Source organism: Pelophylax lessonae, assembly GCF_965119305.1.
Source record: "Pelophylax lessonae genome assembly, chromosome: 2".
Lineage (NCBI taxonomy): Eukaryota > Metazoa > Chordata > Amphibia > Anura > Ranidae > Pelophylax > Pelophylax lessonae.
In genome coordinates, this window is record NC_138769.1 from 369,673,897 (window position 1) to 369,693,468 (window position 19,572).

General features: G+C 43.8%; 1 protein-coding gene across 2 annotated transcripts in view; it reads right to left on the reverse strand.

Annotated features, from left to right (window-relative positions):
• The window catches only part of PTP4A2 (protein tyrosine phosphatase 4A2), a 326,374-nt gene that overhangs the window by 83,303 nt on the left and 223,499 nt on the right, over positions 1 to 19,572 (reverse strand). The window contains exon 1 of one of the 2 annotated variants that reach the window (XM_082245157.1): positions 8,066 to 8,221. The exons of the other annotated variant lie outside the window; for it this stretch is intronic. The gene's annotated coding sequence lies outside the window, so the exon portion shown is untranslated. Of the gene's footprint in view, positions 1 to 8,065; positions 8,222 to 19,572 lie in introns of those variants that run through there. 2 annotated transcript variants of the gene reach the window in all.

Genomic DNA, 19,572 nt, shown 5'->3' on the forward strand with positions numbered 1-19,572 from the left:
TCTATGGCAAACAGAGATAATTAGGTGCACAGGCAGATTATAATGACAGTGTTGCCCCACAGGAACAAATACACAAACCACTGACTCAATGTTCACGTGATACCTGCATGCCGCAACTCAGCCTGCTGGAAGGTTGTGCAACAGGTACACCTGACAAGATGCCACCCTTTGTCCAATCCAAGTACACAGATATTACCCATTACCAAAATATGATGCGCCAGCAAGGCCCCCTTCCCTTGACCTGCACCGAATCCTTTAAAATCCATTATTGACTACCTAATTCAGGTCAACCAGTAGGACATCCGAAGACAGTACTTATAATACACCCCACAAACCAGTGTCAGGATAAAATGGATCTTTAGACTGCTTTCAAACAGGGGTATCTGAATTTTCTACATGAACGCAGGTACTTGCTGGCAGACCTAGCAGCAGATTCCATGAAAAATACAAGCTTACACCTCATTCACACTTGTGCGACTTGTCATGCGACTTTGAACATCAAAGCCACAAGACAAGTCATACCCCATGTTTTCCAAAGACAACCATTCATATAAGTGCGACTTAAAGTCGCAGCAACTTTAAAGTAGTTCATGCGCTATTTTGGTTCGTCTTTTTTGCAACTTAAAGCATAACTCCATCTACAAGGATTTTAACAAAGTTTGTTGCAGATTCCTACCTTTCGTTATTCTAAAGATGAAATCACTGTTTGTTCCTCTGTGCTGAGTGAGTCTAATGGGAGTGGTTTCATAATTACAAATCAGCTGTGCACCTGCAGGGCTCTAATGAGGAAATCTGCTGGGCCTGCATCCCTTTAGAATGTGTTCCCATTGGGAGTATCTCACCAAAAATGACATTTTTGTTGCAGGGGATGCCAGAAATCTGACTTGTATCTTATGCAGACTTTTGGGAAAATTGGTGAGCCAATCACACAAGCAGGAAATGATGTTTCTGGGGTGTGGTCAGTACACATTCTGTGTACAGAATACCTCCAGGTAGCCATATTGCATTGCATTTTCAGAAAATTACAACAGCTGTAGCAGCAGATTGAAAAGGACAGGGAATTAAGAACATTAAATTACAACATGACTTGTGCCGTAATTTTATACGCTATATTTTTCTTCATTTGCCATTTTTTCCCCCCACAAAAGTGGAGTTACCCTTTAGGGGCCATAGACTTCAAGATTAACCCTCAAAAGCTGCATAAAACTCGCACCTATTTCCCCAAGCGCTGCGTTTAGATGCATACAAAACTTTAGGCTGTAATCCTCTATATTCAACATTTCAAACATCCGTGTGAATGAGCAATTATAGCTAGATAGAAGCTGATTGGTTACTATCCACAGCTATTCCAAATCCCCTAATGTACCATAGAACAAATAGCCTGAAAAAAAAAAAAAAAAAAAAACAACAACACATTAAACAAAAATTGCTACAGACCAAAAAGTGTGTGTTGGGGGGAGGGAGGTTTGCTGAAACTAGAGCAACTGTGCATGGTAACCAATCAGCTTCCATCTTCAGCTTGTTCAAATAAGGCTCCTTTCACACGGACGATCGTTTTTTCAGGCGGACCTGATCGGATGCTCCATGCACCCCTAAGGGGCAGCGGATGTCAGCGGAGACACCCGCTGCTATCCGATCTGATCCGGTCCGTGAAATCCAGATGCATGGAAACCCTATTTTCCATCCGTCCAGCGGATGAGATCGAATGAGAACGGACAGGCGGTCTGTTCTCATCTGATTCCCCCATAGAGGACAGCGGGGATCTGACAGCTCCGTCTCTGCACATAGAGCGGAGACTGAGCTGTCATCCGCCTGCTCAGCAGGGATTGGCAGATTGATGCCCAATGAGCAGAACAGACTCCGTCAGGCGCACCGCCCGTGTGAAAGAGGCCTAAAACTTTGAACATGAAAGCAAGAAGGTGATTGGTTGCCATGCACAGATGCTCCAGTCTTTGCACATTCCCCCTTCAGATTACTGTAATTGGGAGCAAACCATGTGAACATTGTGGACCAATACTAATCAATATTTGCTTCCAAGCTAGAGCAGGTGACGACATTCTGAGATCAGCATCCAGTGAAGTCTGTTAGGAATTCTATGAATAATTAAACCAATAAGGTCACATAAAACATGTCGACCTAAAGATCTATTGGTTGTATCTGAAATCTAATTCGGTTATTAGAATTGAAACTTCCTGGAAATTCCTGTCTAACAGCAAGGTTCATTGCCTTGTAAACCTGCAGAACCCTCCCTCTCATTTATAGAAGGTGGATGTGATCCACAAGGTCACCAATACAGTGAAGGTAGATGTAAGCCTATTTACTAAAATTCCATGGGCATTAAGGTGTTAAAAAAAATGTAAAATAATTTCCCAATCATTGTAAATCTACAGCTTTTATTTTTAATATAAAACCTGAAGTCCCTTCCATGAAGGTCCTTGGTTAAGCACTTCCTATCATGGGATGACAACCACGTCTCTCCCAAATGTTCTGTGATGTCACAGACATAGAGACTGCAAGTGGCTGAGTCACTTATTACACAGGCATGGTCCACTGTTATCACCTATTGGAAACCTGCTCTGAGAAATGTCATGCAAACATCCACAAATAGACAAAATTTCCCTGCAAGAGTCCAGCAGCCCTCCGATGCAACAAAGATTTAACAAAAAGACAATTCTTCATGATCTAGAGCTTCAGAAAACTACCCATCATTCACTTATGGTGGGCCACATCTTTAAATCAGCAGCAAATTCTTAGATGTCAGCTATAGGAAACCACAAGCGGAGGGGTGTCGGTGAAACTTCCATGTTGTCAAGATCTAAAACTATGTACTTATCAACCATTTTGAGAACAAACAACCCCCAGGCAGTGGAACAGAGATTACAAAGTACTGTGTGTACTAAAACTGGTACACCCACAATTTGGTGCACAATCCAGGTTTTAGCCCTTGTTCACATTGGCACACTTTGACATGTCAAATCGCAGACTATTGCCGGCAACGGGAGAGTCGGCTCCGCTTGTGGTTTCCTATGGCTTACACCTAAGAATTTGCTGCCTATTTTAAGATGTGGCCAACCATAAGGCCCCTTTCACACCTGGAGTCCGTTGGCAGATTTTGTTTTTCTCAGCGGGGATCAATCTGCCGATCCCCGCTGAGCAGGAGAATGACAGCTCTGTCTCCACGCTGTGTGCGGAGATGGAGCTGTCAGGTCCCGCTCTTCTCTTTGGGGGAATCGGATGAGAATGGACCATCTGTCTGTTCCCATTCGACCCGCCAGACGGATGGAAAATACGCATTCCATCCGTGCGGATTTGATGGACAGGATTGGATTGGATGTCAGTGGACATGTCTCCGCTGACATCCGATGCCCCATAGAGATGCAAGGGGCATCCGTTCAGATCCGCCTGAAAAACTGACAGGTGGATCTGAACAGTCCGTAAGTGTGAAAGGGGCCTTAGTGAATGATGGGTAGTGTACTGAAGCTCGATATCATGAAGAATTGTCTTTTTTGACATGCTGTCAAAATCTAAAACAATGTACTTATCAACCATTTTGAGAACAAACAACCCCCCTCCCCCCCAGGCAGTGTGGCAGAGATTGCAGAATTAGTACTCATGTACACATCACTATCTCTTACAATACACCTCAACCCAGGGCAATATGGGCTTGATTTACCATTCATCTGGATCCTTTTCTTTTAGGCCAGCTATGTCCAAACTATGGTCCTCCAGTAGTTCAGGAACTACAATTCCCATCATGCCTAGTTATGTCTGTGAATGTCAGAGATTTACAATGCCTCATGGGAATTGTAGTTCCTGAACAGCTGGAGGGTCATAGTTTGGACAACCCTGTTTTAGGCTAACCATACACATTACAATACGATTATACAATCTTTCTTTACAGTCAACTTTAGATTTACCAAATCTATTTAAAACGAGGTCCTATATAAATCCAATCAAGCAGCAGCCAATCAGGTAGGCTCTTCAACTACATAGATAATGGGAAAAATCTATGGGGGGGGGGGGGGGCATACATTATTCTATTTTCTTATTGAATTGTCTTAAGATTTACCTTCAGCTATGTAGTGCAAGGGCCTGATCACAAACAAGATGATAGTGTTTAGGTTTAAACTCATATTATATGGTTTTGGTAAATCTAAAGGAGAATTGTACAAGAAAGTTGTATAATGTATGGCCAGTCTTAGAGTGGCCATACACACTACAATCGAATTGTATAAGCCCTGTACAATCTCATTTAACTTTACCAAAACTATGTAATATGAGGCAGGCTTATACCACCCAACCAATTCCCATCCAGTAGAGAGACAGGTAGGTAGAGAGACAGGTAGGTAGAGAGACAGGTAGGTAGAGAGACAGGTAGGTAGAGAGACAGGTAGGTAGAGAGACAGGTAGGTAGAGAGACAGGTAGGTAGAGAGACAGACAGACAGCCCACTAGGTAAACTCATTCCATTTGTCCTCATACCCACTGTCACAGATAGTGACAGGAAACCGCTGGTAATTACCAGAACAGGAAAACTTGTCTAAAGTCTCCACCCGACTCCCAGAATCCAAGGGCATTTAACCCTTGCTGTGCAGGGGTATTTTATTGTTCCATCCAAGGGTTCAACCTTAAAGTGTAAATTCACCTTCACATAAATCTGAAAGCGGACCTTACACTGGACCCCCTTCCTATCACTCCCCAGTCCTGAGTCCTGCAAATCCTCCGCTGTCAGGCACCAGGACGCCGCTTCACCAGTTCAGGGGATTTGAAATCCCCACAGCTTGCTCTCAGCACTGCCAGACAAGCTAGACAGCTTCTGATTGGTCAGTACTGTCCAAGTGACAGTGCTGGCCAATTAAAATGCATCTTCTCCATACATGCTGAGAGGTACGGATAAGGGATTAGGCCACAGGGATTACAAACCTTAATTCCCTTATCCGTACCTCTCAGCATCTACGGAAAAGAGACATTCTAACTGGACAGCGCTGACCAATCAGAAGGCGTCTAGCACGTCTTGGAAATGCTGTAATGAGAGGAGAGGGAATTTCAAATCTCTGGACTGGGGAAGCCATGTCCTTGTGCCTGACAGCAGAGGACTGCAGGGCCCGGGGTGGAGAAGGGGGTGCAATGTAAAGTCACCTTACAGATTTTCTGTAAGGGTGAACTTACTTTAATTTGACCACACACGTCTATTTAAATAGCCTCCTTTAAAATTTACCAAAATGACATCATGAGTACAAATCTACACAAGCCATCTAGGGTATCAAACCAGACAGGCTCTTACATTACATGACTGACGGTAGATCTAAAACTGGTCATACACATTACAATCTAACCACAAAAAAATTTATACAGAAATTTCTAGATTTTCCAGAACTTGTGTAATATATGAGGATCAAGCTAAACCATCAATTCAGGCAGGCCCTTGCATCACATAGCAGTTGTTAGATCAAAACGATTGTACAATCAGATTGTACAGTGTCTGGTCATCTTGTAGGAGATTGTACAATCAGATTGTACAGGGACTGGTCATCTTGTAGGAGATTGTACAGTGTCTGGTCATCTTGTAGGAGATTGTACAGGGACTGGTCATCTTGTAGGAGATTGTACAATCAGATTGTACAGGGACTGGTCATCTTGTAGGAGATTGTACAGTGTCTGGTCATCTTGTAGGAGATTGTACAGTGTCTGGTCATCTTGTAGGAGATTGTACAATCAGATTGTACAGGGACTGGTCATCTTGTAGGAGATTGTACAGCGTCTGGTCATCTTGTAGGAGATTGTACAATCAGATTGTACAGGGACTGGTCATCTTGTAGGAGATTGTACAGTGTCTGGTCATCTTGTAGGAGATTGTACAGTGTCTGGTCATCTTGTAGGAGATTGTACAATCAGATTGTACAGTGCCTGGTCATCTTGTAGGAGATTGTACAGTGTCTGGTCATCTTGTAGGAGATTGTACAATCAGATTGTACAGTGCCTGGTCATCTTGTAGGAGATTGTACAGTGTCTGGTCATCTTGTAGGAGATTGTACAGTGCCTGGTCATCTTGTAGGAGATTGTACAGTGTCTGGTCATCTTGTAGGAGATTGTACAATCAGATTGTACAGGGACTGGTCATCTTGTAGGAGATTGTACAGTGTCTGGTCATCTTGTAGGAGATTGTACAGTGCCTGGTCATCTTGTAGGAGATTGTACAGTGTCTGGTCATCTTGTAGGAGATTGTACAATCAGATTGTACAGGGACTGGTCATCTTGTAGGAGATTGTACAGTGTCTGGTCATCTTGTAGGAGATTGTACAATCAGATTGTACAGGGACTGGTCATCTTGTAGGAGATTGTACAGTGTCTGGTCATCTTGTAGGAGATTGTACAGGGACTGGTCATCTTGTAGGAGATTGTACAGTGTCTGGTCATCTTGTAGGAGATTGTACAATCAGATTGTACAGGGACTGGTCATCTTGTAGGAGATTGTACAGTGTCTGGTCATCTTGTAGGAGATTGTACAGTGTCTGGTCATCTTGTAGGAGATTGTACAATCAGATTGTACAGGGACTGGTCATCTTGTAGGAGATTGTACAGTGTCTGGTCATCTTGTAGGAGATTGTACAGGGACTGGTCATCTTGTAGGAGATTGTACAGTGTCTGGTCATCTTGTAGGAGATTGTACAATCAGATTGTACAGGGACTGGTCATCTTGTAGGAGATTGTACAGTGTCTGGTCATCTTGTAGGAGATTGTACAATCAGATTGTACAGGGACTGGTCATCTTGTAGGAGATTGTACAGTGTCTGGTCATCTTGTAGGAGATTGTACAATCAGATTGTACAGGGACTGATCATCTTGTAGGAGATTGTACAGTGTCTGGTCATCTTGTAGGAGATTGTACAATCAGATTGTACAGGGACTGGTCATCTTGTAGGAGATTGTACAGTGTCTGGTCATCTTGTAGGAGATTGTACAATCAGATTGTACAGGGACTGGTCATCTTGTAGGAGATTGTACAGTGTCTGGTCATCTTGTAGGAGATTGTACAATCAGATTGTACAGGGACTGGTCATCTTGTAGGAGATTGTACAGTGTCTGGTCATCTTGTAGGAGATTGTACAGTGTCTGGTCATCTTGTAGGAGATTGTACAATCAGATTGTACAGTGCCTGGTCATCTTGTAGGAGATTGTACAGTGCCTGGTCATCTTGTAGGAGATTGTACAGTGCCTGGTCATCTTGTAGGAGATTGTACAGTGCCTGGTCATCTTGTAGGAGATTGTACAGGGACTGGTCATCTTGTAGGAGATTGTACAGTGTCTGGTCATCTTGTAGGAGATTGTACAGGGACTGGTCATCTTGTAGGAGATTGTACAATCAGATTGTACAGGGACTGGTCATCTTGTAGGAGATTGTACAGTGTCTGGTCATCTTGTAGGAGATTGTACAATCAGATTGTACAGGGACTGGTCATCTTGTAGGAGATTGTACAGTGTCTGGTCATCTTGTAGGAGATTGTACAATCAGACTGTACAATCTGGTAGTAAAATCTCCTTCAAAATGACCAGACATTGTACAATCTGATCTTGAATGAGATTGTACATTGTCTGGTGATCTTGAAGAATTTTGTACAATCAGATTGTAACCTGGGTGGTACAATGTCAGGAAGATGAGAGAACAGCTGGTAAGAGCCCATGCCCAGTTAGATTGGCAGTACTATACGGTGACATTGTTGGGGTGCTAGAATGAGGCCATGTTGGTGATCCCCTGGGTATACATAGCGGTCTAGCTGGGATGGTGCTTTGTAGATCGGTATAGTAGGGTGGGGAAGAACACACATGGTGAGGTCAGGGGAAGATCATTTGTGATCTGTTCCCAGGATCTCCTAGTATGACACATACTCCCTCTACATAGTGGATCCCAACACCTCCGTCCCCCATGCTGCTACAGGTTAGGGCCCCAGCCCTCCCCTTTCTACATGAAGCCGGTGTGCACCCAGTCCAGTCACTGGGCCCCACAGCCCGCACAGTCATAGGATCCCACTACAGGGCCGGAAGCAGTGTACGACCCCGATACTTACAGGCGAGCTGTTCATTGAATTCGGGCTGTCAGTGCCAGTTTCACCGCACACGTACGATCTCCCCCTCTCTTCCTCTGACGGTTCCGGCCGCTATGACACCTCTGACACAACGCAGTGCTTCGACCCGCCCACTCTACGGCCAAGCCAATCGCGGGACACGGTCCGGGGGCGTTACAGCAGCTCCCCATTGGCAGAACCCTGAAAAGGCGGGACAGGATGTATCTCCACCCACGGCTTTCAGCCAATGGGAAAACACATATGGTCTCTGCATGGTCAGCGTGGGAAAGGAGGAGTCAGGTGACGGAGAAGGCGCAATGCAGCCAATCCTCGTTGGCGTAAGTGGAAAGGGAGTCAGGTGTGAAAAGCGCGAGAGCAAAGCGCGAACGTGTGAGCCAATGAGAGGCGAGGCAGAGAGCAGAGCGGAGTGACGTGTTGGGTGCTGGTCACGTGGCTGTGGCATTACCAAGCTTGATGTTGCCGTCACTTCCGAGTGTTCTCTGAATGAGTTCATTGTCATTTCTCGGCTGTGGTGCGGTTAAGCTGAAAGGCATGACATGTGCTTAGGAGGACCTTCCGTATAACTGGGAGTTTCTGTATGTCACAAGGCTCTCGTATGGGTGCTACCAGCCTAAGCAGACGCTCCACATGTAGAATAGTCCTTTCAGTCAGGGGTGTCCAACATGTGGCTCAAGGCCGCTATGAATGCAGAACAACACAAAATTGTAAATTGACTTAATGAGGAACACCAGGCTCCCCCCCCCCCCTCCCAAGAAAATTAAAAGCAGCTACAAATATTGTCGCTGCTAACGTTTAACCACTTGCCTACTGTGCACTTAAACACCCTTCCCATCCAGGCCAATTTTCAGCTTTCAGCGCTGTCACACTTTGACTGACAATTGCGCGGCCATTTGAAATTTTTATCATTTTTTTCACACAAATAGAGCTTTCTTTTGGTGGTATTTAATCATCTCTGGGTTTTTTATTTTTTACAAAAAAAAAGAATAAAGACAGAAAATTTTGAAAAAAAAAAAAAAAAGTTTTTCTTATTTTCTGTGAGTAAATTTTGAAAATAAATTTTCCTCCTTCACTGAAGGGCGCTGATGAGGCGGCACTGATGGGCACGGATGAGGTGGCACTTATGGGCACTGATGAGGTGGCACTTATGGGCACTGATGAGGAGGTACTAATATGCCGCAATGATGAGCACTGATAGGCGGCATTGATAGGTGGCACTGATAGGCGGCACTGATAGGTGGCACTGATAGGCGGCACTGCTGGGCACTGAGAGGTGGCACCGCTGGGCACTGAGGTGGCACTGCGAGGCGGCACTGGCGGGCGGCACTGATGGGCACTGGCGGATGGCACTGATGGACACTGACGGGTGGCACTGAAGAGCACTGATGGGCAGCACCATCAGTGCCCATAGTGCTGCCAGTCAGTGCTTATCAGTGCCTAGATGAGCAGGCACTGATGGGCACTGACTGGCAGCACTATGGGCACTGATTGTGGGCATTGATGGGGGGACACTGATGGCGGGCACTGTGGGCACTGATGGGGGGAACTGTGTATGTTTTTTACCTTTTAGTAATCAGGGCACTGGTGATCAGTGCCCTGATTACATGTCTCTTTGTCCCTGGCGCTGTGAGGCTCCCCCTCCTTCCTCACACTACAGGCTCCGTGTGAGGAAGGAGCGCCGGCGATGAGAGATGATCTCATATGTTTACATATGAGATCATCTCTCATTGGATGATCCGATCACGTGGTGAATGGCCGCTGTGATTGGCCATTCACCACGATCTGTGATCGGCCGTGTCCAAGGGACACGGCCGACACAGATTCTCCCCACTGCGCGCTCGCGGGAGCGCGCGGGGGGCGTGTCACTGGGAGGCCGTTTAAAAACGGCCTCCCGAAAATTCGAGTCCGCGCTGCAGCCGTATATAGGCTGTAGCGCGGATGGGAACTAGTTAATGTAAGGACACTTACCTGTCCAGGGATCCAGTGATGTCCTCACCTGAGCCGATTTTTGGCATCTCTATTAACCACTTAAGCCCCGGAAGATTTTACCCCCTCCCTGACCAGGGCCTATTTTGCGATTCGGCACTGCGTGACTTTAATGGACAATTGCGCGGTCGTGCGACGCTGTACCTAAACTAATTTGACGTCCTTTTTTTCCCACAAACAGAGCTTTCTTTTGCTGGTATTTGATCACCTGTGCGATTTTTACACAGCCTCAATTTTGCAAAAATAACAATATTTTTCACATTTTTTTTATCTGAAATTCCCCCAAAAAAAAGTAAAAATCAAAATTTTTTAACATTTTGGGCCAATTTTTTTTTTTTAACCATATGTTTGGTAAAAAAAATCGCAAAAAGCATATTTTGATTGGTTTGCGCAAAAGTTAGTGCGTTTACTAACAAAGGGAAAGATTTTTGTCATTTTTTTTAACGCGTAATGGCGGCGATCTGCGATTTTTTTTTTTTGCGAGATTGCGGCGGACAGATCGGACCCTTGACTGACATTTTTGACACTTTTGGGGTTACCAGTGACATTACTACAGTAATCAGTGCTATACATATGCACTGTTACTGTAAAATGACACTGGCAGGTAAGGGGTTAACTTTTTTTGAGAGGGAGGGGTTATGTGTGTCCCTAGGGGCGTGATTCTAACTGTGATTGGCTGTGGCTTGAGGTGTAGGAACAGTGATCAACGGTCCTACATAGTAGAACCGTATGATCAGTGTTCCTACACAGGGGAGAATGACAGGCGGCTTGTTTACACTAGCCGCCTGCCTTTCTCCCGCTCTAACAGACGATCGCGAGTGACCGGCGGACATCGGGTCCGCCTGGCACACGCGCGGGGGGGGGGTCTGTGACCACACGGGAGCGAGAGCGCGCCTCCGGCGGTGCGCGCACTCGCTCCCTAGACCCTCACAGGCAAGCGACGTAGATCTACGTCCCTTTGCCTGTGAGGGGCTGACTGCCGACGTAAATAGTCGTGTGGCAGTCGGCAAGTGGTTAAGGGAAACAGGAAGTGAAGTCTTGTGGCTTCATAGTTTGTTTCCTACTGTGCATGTACGAGCCACGCTGCGCGCCTAGTGAATGGTTCCTGTAGTCTTCTGGGACCTGTGACCTGAACCAGAAGTGGGAGATACCTGCTCCCCCCAAAAAGTGGCACGCATGAAGACAAACAACTTCCCCTTTTGGGTGAAGTTCTGCTTTAAAGCGTAACTCCACTTTTGTTAAAAACATTCCTCTCTGGGTGATCTCTGTACATTACAAGGATTTTAATAATCTTTGTTGCAGATTCCTACTGTTTGTTATTCTGAAGAAATCATTTGTTCCTCTGTGCTGAGTGGGTCTAATCAGGAGTGGTTTCATAATTATCTGTCAACTGTGGCAGCTGCAGGGCTCTAATGAGGAAGGCTGTTGGGCCTGCATCCCTTTAGACGTGTTCCTGTTGGAAATATCTCAACAAAAATGACATTTTTGTTGCAGGGAATGACGGAAATCTGACTTGTATCTTAGGCAGACTTCTGGGGAAATTGGTGAGCCAATCACACAAGCAGGAAATGATGTTTCTGGGGTGTGGTCAGTATACATTCTGTGTACAGAACAGCTCCAGGTAGCCATATTGCATTGCATTTTCTGAAAATTACAACAGCTGCAGATTGAAAAGGAAAGGTCATTTTTAATAACATTCAATTACAATATGATTTGTGTCTAAATAGTATATGTTCTATTGTTTTTTTCTTTATTTGCTGATTTTTTTCCCCACGAATGTGGAGTTACCCTTTAACCACTTGCCGATCTGCCAAAGTACATATACTGCGCCAGGGCAGTACATGCAGACACAATTACATACATGTGCGTCATTGTGCCTACCCCAGGTTAGGAGTTCACTAACACCACTCCTGCCCCCTGTGCAATTCTGGTACCTAACCCCCTCCCCTGGCAGCCAGGGGATCATGTGATCACAATGTAAACAAAGCTGTTGTGAATTATAAGTGAATCTCATTTATAAATGCTCTGCATCCTATACTAGTGAGCTGTTATTGGCCCACAGCTATCACATGGTACCTGGGCCAATCAGCAGCCTGTACCATGTAGATTAGCTGTAGCCAATTTACAGCTGTCATTAATGAACCCATTTATGACAGTTTGAAAACATTGCAGTTACAATGATCATCATCGTAACAACAAAGTGTAAAAAAAGAAAAAAAATCCCTGATCACCACCCCAGAGTAGTACATTGTTACTATGGTGACACTAAACTACTCTGATGAAAGTATGTAAAAGATTTCTAAAAAATATTAATATATATATATTTTTTTTAACATACTGTCACCAGTGAGTGTTCCTGATCACCGCCAGCCAGTCATATGATGACGCTGTACTGTACTGGTGACTATGAAAAATATGTAAGTATTTAATTTGTTAATTTTCCAAAAAATTGGTCCGAACAATTACAATTTCAAAAAAACTTTCCATGCCTCTTACTAAATGCCTCAGACTGTCTATTTTCCAAAAAGGGGTAATCTGTACTGTTCCGGCATTTTAAGGCCTCATGAACACTGCAGCTGCCTAACTAAAGTTTAGGAGCAGTTGGGCGTTTTTTTTAGCAGCCCCTGAACTCTCCTCTATGTTATCTTATGTGTACATGTACACTCAGTTGTTTATAGTACGCTGCTCAAAAAAAATGAAAGCAACACTTTCTAATCAGAGTATAGCATCAAGTAAATTTAACGCCTGGGATATTGATCTGGTCTGTTAAGTAGCAAAGGGGGTTTGTTAATCAGTTTCAGCTGCTTTGGTGTTAATGAAATTAACAACAGGGGCACTAGATGGGCAACAATGAGGCAACCTCCAAAACAATGGTTTTACAGGTGGAGGCCACTGAAATGTTTTCCCTTCTCATCTTTTCTGACTGTTTTTCACTAGTTTTGCATTTGACTAGGGTGAGTGTTACTACTGGTAGCATGAGGAATTACCTGGACCCTATAGAGGTTCCACAGGCATTATAAATTCCTCCAGGATGGCACATCAATACGTGCCATTGCCAGATGGTTTGCTGTGTCCCCCAGCACAGTCTCAAGATCATGGAGGCGATTCCAGGAGACAGGGGGTTACTCTAGGAAAGCTGGACAGGTGTCCAGCAGGCCACTGGTGTTAAGGTCTCTGACCAAACAATCTGAAACAGACTAAAGGGCCCAACATCCTCTAGTGGGCCCTGTGCTCACCGTGGAGCTCGATTGGCATTTGCCATTGAACACCAGATATGGCAGGTCTGCCACTGGCGCCCTGTGCTTTTCACAGATTTGAGCAGGTTCACCCTGAGTGCATGTGACAGACGTGAAAGGGTCTATAGTAGCCATGGAGAACATTATGTTGCCTGTAACTTTGTTCAGCATGACCAGTTTGGTGGTGGGTGAGTGATGGTCTGGGGGAGGCATATCCATGGAGAGACGCACAGTCCTCCACAGGTTAGACAATGGCACCCACAATGCCATTAGGTATTGGGATTAAAACTTTGGACCCTATGCCGGTGCAGTGGGTCCTGGATTCCTCCTGGTGCATGACAATGCCCGGCCTCATGTGGCGAGAGTATGCAGCCAGTTCCTGGAGGATGAAGGAATTGATACCATTGAATGGCACCCACACTCGCCTGACCCAAATCCAATAGAACACTTCTGGAACATTATGTTTTGGTCCATCTGATCATCTGATGCCACTGGGTTGCACCTCATTCTGTCCAGGAGCTCAGTGATGCCCTGGTCCAGATCTAGGAGAAAATACCCCAGGACATCATCTGCCATCTTAAAAGGAGCATGTCCCAACGTTGTCAGGCATGGATACAAGCACGTGGGGGAAATACAAACTACTGACTACCATTTTGAGTTGCTGCAATTAAATTTCAGCAAAATAGACTAGCCTGCTGCATCATTTTTTCCACTTTGATTTTCGGGGTGTCTTTGAATTCAGCCCTCTCTGTAGGTTGATAATTTTCATTTCCATTAAACGATGTGGCATCCTTTAGTTTCTAACACATTACCCAGTCCATATCAGTATATATATCCAGCATGATATTTTTCCCCATTGAAATCTGATGTGCTTTCAAAGTGTTCCTTTAACATTTTTGAGCAGTGTAGTTTAGAGGCAGTTGAGGTTACAGGCATTTGTTTGAAAGTAGAAAAATTGTGTTCAGGACTGTGGGTTACTGGCATTTCAAATGCCAAATTCTTGTAACCGCAGTAAACTGTGTTTAGATGCGATTGTGTTTATAAGCGATTTTAAGGGTAAAACATTTTCTGATAATTTTTGAACATATAAAAATAATGAAAAAACACAAATTTCACCACACGCTGTTGCCTTCCCTGCATCAATGGATGAGTCCAGTAGCAATTAACTCTGGTCCTCTCACGCAATTTTCTACATCTTCAGAGCCTCCGCAACATTAGGAGCATTTCCTCACACATGCTTATGATGGAATCTATAGTGAAAACACAAAACATAAGACAGCTATCTAAAAGAACACTGCTCTCTCTGCTGCTGCTCTCTCATCTCTCACAGAATGGCTGAAATAGTTAATCATTTACTTGGTTTTCACGCATTGTGGGCATTTGGGAAAGTCTCCTGAGGTTATCTTTAAAAAATGCTTCTAACTTCAAACACTCATAACTGCTGCTAAACTCCCATAAAGGTGGTATGCAAAAGCTGTAAAATTGACTTTTTTCACCATCAGTTTCCAGCGTTCAGAAAAGGTTTTCAACTGCCCTGTGTACATGAGCCAGCCCTAAGGGCCTCAAGAAATCAGTACATGAGGATAGATCCATTTTCAAATATATACTAGTTTGTAGACTCTATAACTTTCACCCCAATCAATTAATGTACAGTTATTAGAATTATTTTTTCCAAAGACGTGTAGCAGAATACATTTTGGCCTAAATTTATGAAAACATTTAGAATTATTAGATGTTTTTTTATAACAGTAGAAAATATAGAGGTGTTTCGTTTTTCAAAATTTCCGGTCTTTTTTCATCAAAATAATAAAAAAAAACAGTGCTGATCAAATGCCATCAAAAGAAAGCTCTATTTGTGTGAAAAAAATATGATATAAATTTCATTCGCATACAGTGTTGCAATTACCAGTTACATTAGTGTAGTGCCGAATATCAAGAAATGACCTGCTCATGAAGGGGGTAAGACCTTCCAGAATTAACCACTTTACCACCGGAGGATTTTGCTGTCTTACGTCCAGGCCACTTTTTGCGATTCGGCACTGTGCAAATTTAACTGAAAATTGCACGGTCGTGCGACGCTGTACCCGAAAGGAAATTGACGTCCTTTTTTTTCCCCACAAACAGAGCTTTCTTTTGGTGGTATTTGATCACCTGTGCGATTTTTACTTTTTGCGCTATAAACAAAAAAACGCGTAAATTTTGAAAAAAATAACAATATTTTTCACATTTTTTTATATGAAATTCCCCCCAAAAAAATGTAAAAATCAAAATTTTTTAAAATTTTTGGCCAATTTGTTTTCTTCTACCTATGTTTGGTAAAAAAAATCACAATAAGCGTATTTTGATTGGTTTGCGCAAAAGTTATTGCGTTTACTAACTAAGGGAAATATTTCTGTCATTTCTGATGTTTTTTTTTTTAACGAGTAATGGCGGCGATCTGCGATTTTTTTTTTTTGCGGGACTGCGACATTGCGGTGGACAGATGGGACCCTTGACTGACATTTTTGACACTTTTGGGGGTACCAGTGACATTACTACAGTAATCAGTGCTATAAATATGCACTGTTACTGTAAAAATGACACTGGCAGGGAAGGGGTTAATTTTATTGGAGAGGGAGGGGTTAATGTATGCCTGGTGCTTACTAACGTGTGTGGGGGGAGGTGACTGTGTGACACAGAGACAGATCGCATGTTCAGCTATGCTGAACCCTGCAATCTGTCACTTAGGAGATTTACACAAGCGGGCGGATCTCCACACTCGATTCCCCGACGATCGGGGAGTGGCAGCGGCGATCGCCTCTGCTCCTCCCCTGGCCCGACTCCCGCTGTGACTGAATACAACGGGAGCGAGCCTCCGGTGGCACGCGAGCGCCGCCCACAAGGGGAGGAGTAGGTCTACGTCGCTGGACGGGAACGAGCCACTGTGCCGCAGTAGAGGCACAGTGACTGGTCGTAAAGTGGTTAAAGAAGTTAAAAATGCTGATTTTTTTATTTTTTAGTGAGCACATGTGGCCAAAGAAAAATTTGAGTGTCTCTGGTCTTTTATCTTCCCAGAGGAAAAATATCCCACTTTTCACAATCACGCCTTATTCATGTCATCCATTTTCAGCAGCACCTACTTTTGTAAACAACTATTTTCCAGGATGAAACGTATGATGGGCAAAATTTGAACCAAAATATCAGTTGAGAATTCATTGAGAATTACCACTACTTCCATTTAACCAGATATTAATGCATTCGGTTATCAAAAACAGTGTCAAATATAGCAGTAGTTTTATTTTGCCCTCTTTTACTTTTATAATAAAAAATATTACAATAAAATTAAGTTTTATTACTCAGATAGGTACATTATCTATATCAGCAATCGTTAAAGAGGAGCTTCAGTCATATTTGTAAAAATTAAAAGTCAGCAGCAGCAAACGCTGTTGATAAACAGATTCTCACCTGTCCCAGAATCCAGTATTGTGCTCACCTGAGCCCTTTTCTCCACCCGTCTTCGGTCCCTGGTGCCAGCATCTTAACTTTGGGCACCTGGCTATGACAGCTTGCGGCTTCACAGTCGGGTGCCAACTGCACTTGACGTCCAAGTGCTTTTGTCAGCACATACCTCATGCAGACTAGAACTCACCACAATTGTATGACTCCTAATAATACTATGGGTCAGTAAAAGCGCTTTTGGTATTAAAGGACCCCGTCTTTAAATGCCACTCTCAAGATCCAGGAATCTCCAACACAACCTTTTTAATTTATTAAGCTCATGTGTGGGAATAGAAGAACTGCAAACGATGTTATAGTGTAATCTGTGTTTTTTTTTTAATAAATACAACAGCCACAGAGACTAGAAATATAAGGATGTGCATTCACAAATTCATGTTCCATATCCTGGGACCCAAATATTGCAGAGACTAGCCACCTCTGTTCCTATACCCAGAACCAGCATGTGTTTGGTAGGAAAGGCAGGGTTTTGACAGTTTTTGGCTTCAGTCCTTCTATCAGGGCTCCTCTATACTTCTTTCAGGGCTGTGCCCTGAGGTCCAAACCAGAGTCCCAGGATTTTGATGAAATCCACCTTGATGCTGAAAAGAATTGATGCAGCGGAAGGCAGAAACCACTTTCCAAAGAGCATGGCCTATGACATCCCGCAGTTGACTTTTGCCCCGAGAGCTCAGCCAAAGTCCTTGTAGATCTGGACAAGTAAGTTGATGGAGCGCTGATCAGCACAGAATACTGTAACGTTGTCCATGTAGAGTGAGCACTTGACTTCCTTCCTGTCTGGAACCAGTGCAGTGATCCCCCTGATCTCTGGAAGGAAGTTGTTTATACTTTCCTATTTTTAAACCTCTGCGGTAACATGGTCCGGCTCTTCTGTGTCAGCCAGCAGCAACTGTTGGGGAGGGAGCACCGGCAACAGATGGGATATAGGAGCCTATGGGTGATGTCACCGCTCCAGGGTTTACTAGTGGTTGTCGAGCACTCCCTCCTCTTCCTTGCTCCGCTGCTGGGGGACACAGGGTTGATCACATTACCAGAGAGGCCTAAAAATAGGTAATTATATACTGTACATCTTTCTTACAAAGGTCAGTCAAAATAGGTGTTAGGAGTGGGGAGGGAGCATTTATAGGATTGGTTAGGTTTATCCCAAAATTCCACTTTAAGCTGGCTTTACACTAGTAGATTTTCATTAGAAATGTTTCATTTTAAGAGCATTTGCTGGATTTTCTAATCGTTAATGGGGTCAAATCAACATTTGTTTTCAATTGTAGTGATGAGAAAATTCAAAGGAGCAAATGGGAATACTTTTCTCAAGCAAATTTCTGACAGTGTATGTGTTTTTCATTCACTCCAAAGCCAAATGTTAAAGGCAAAGAAAAAGTTGAACTGCTTTTTGATTGACATTTGTCAAGTCATCAAATGTACTCAGAATCATCGTCCAAATGTTCGTATGAAAATCTACAAGTTTAGAGAGGCATTTGCATCAATATAATGATCATGTGTCTTTGTACTAGATGACCTTGGAAAGGGGCACTGCGCTGTTCAGAAAGAAAGAGAAGGGTCAACTTGCGTTTCCTGATCAAGAACTAACTGTTCAAATGTACAATTCCATCAGAAAATTTTGCAACAGACAGGATTCTGGCACTATAAAGTCACAAACTTTTCCAGAAATGGTGTTGTCAGCACGCTTAATATGTCATACTGGTTGGGAAAAACAGTATATTGGAGTAGGACCAGGTGCCCATGGATTTGTAACTTGAGCTAGTTGGAGGAAAAGGAAGGAAGTATGTATATGGATCGTGGAACTGGACTCCTGAAGAAAAAAAAGTGATGACCGACGCATATGGCATTTACAAAGTGACTTCAATATGTAATAGGAAATGTTAAACTGGGTTTACAAATAGACACTGGGGTATTTCATTTGTGCTGGAAAATACTCAGCTCTACACTTACTGTATCTTACAAGACTGTGGAGACTTGTAGGACGGGCTTCTGGTATTAGATCATATTGGCCTTCATTGCTCCTGGAAGGGTCTGGCTGTCCTAGATTGTCTTCTGTTTCCACCTTTTTGCTAATTTGAAGATTCCTGGAATTGGCAAATGAAAATAAGCTGTCAGCAGCCACCCTAAATGTATCTGGTCAGAAGTCACAGCTGTCAATGTAGTTTGAGGATATGCATTTTTAAAAAAAAATATATTCTGATATAAGGTCATGTTTTAATATACTGTATATACAGTCTATATTTAACCACTTGCCGACTGCCCGCCGCCTTTTTACTGGAGTTTAGACACAGCGGGAGGCAGGCCGCGGGAGGAGCGGTGGCGATATGCCACTGCTCTCCTGCTATCGTGTGGGAAACCGAGAGAAGACCCGCCTGCTTATGTAAATAAAGCAGGCAGATCTTCTCTCAGACAGGCAAGGACAGATCAGCAGTTTCAGCTAAGCTGAAACTGCGATCTGTCTGTGCCTGTCACAGAACCCCCCCCCCCCCCCCCACACACACACACACACACACACAGTCAGTAAGCATACAGGCATACATTTAGCCCCTTTGATCGCCCCCAGTATTAGCCCCTTCCCTGCCAGTGTCATTTATACAGTAACAGTGCATATTATTTAGCACTGATTACTGTATTAGTGTAACTGGTCCCCAAAAAGTGTCAAAAATTTCAGTTAGGGGTCTGATCTGTCCGCCGCAATGTCGCAGTCCCGCTAAAAATTGCAGATCGCCACCATTACTAATAAAAAAAATTAATAAATAAAAAGTCCAAAAATCT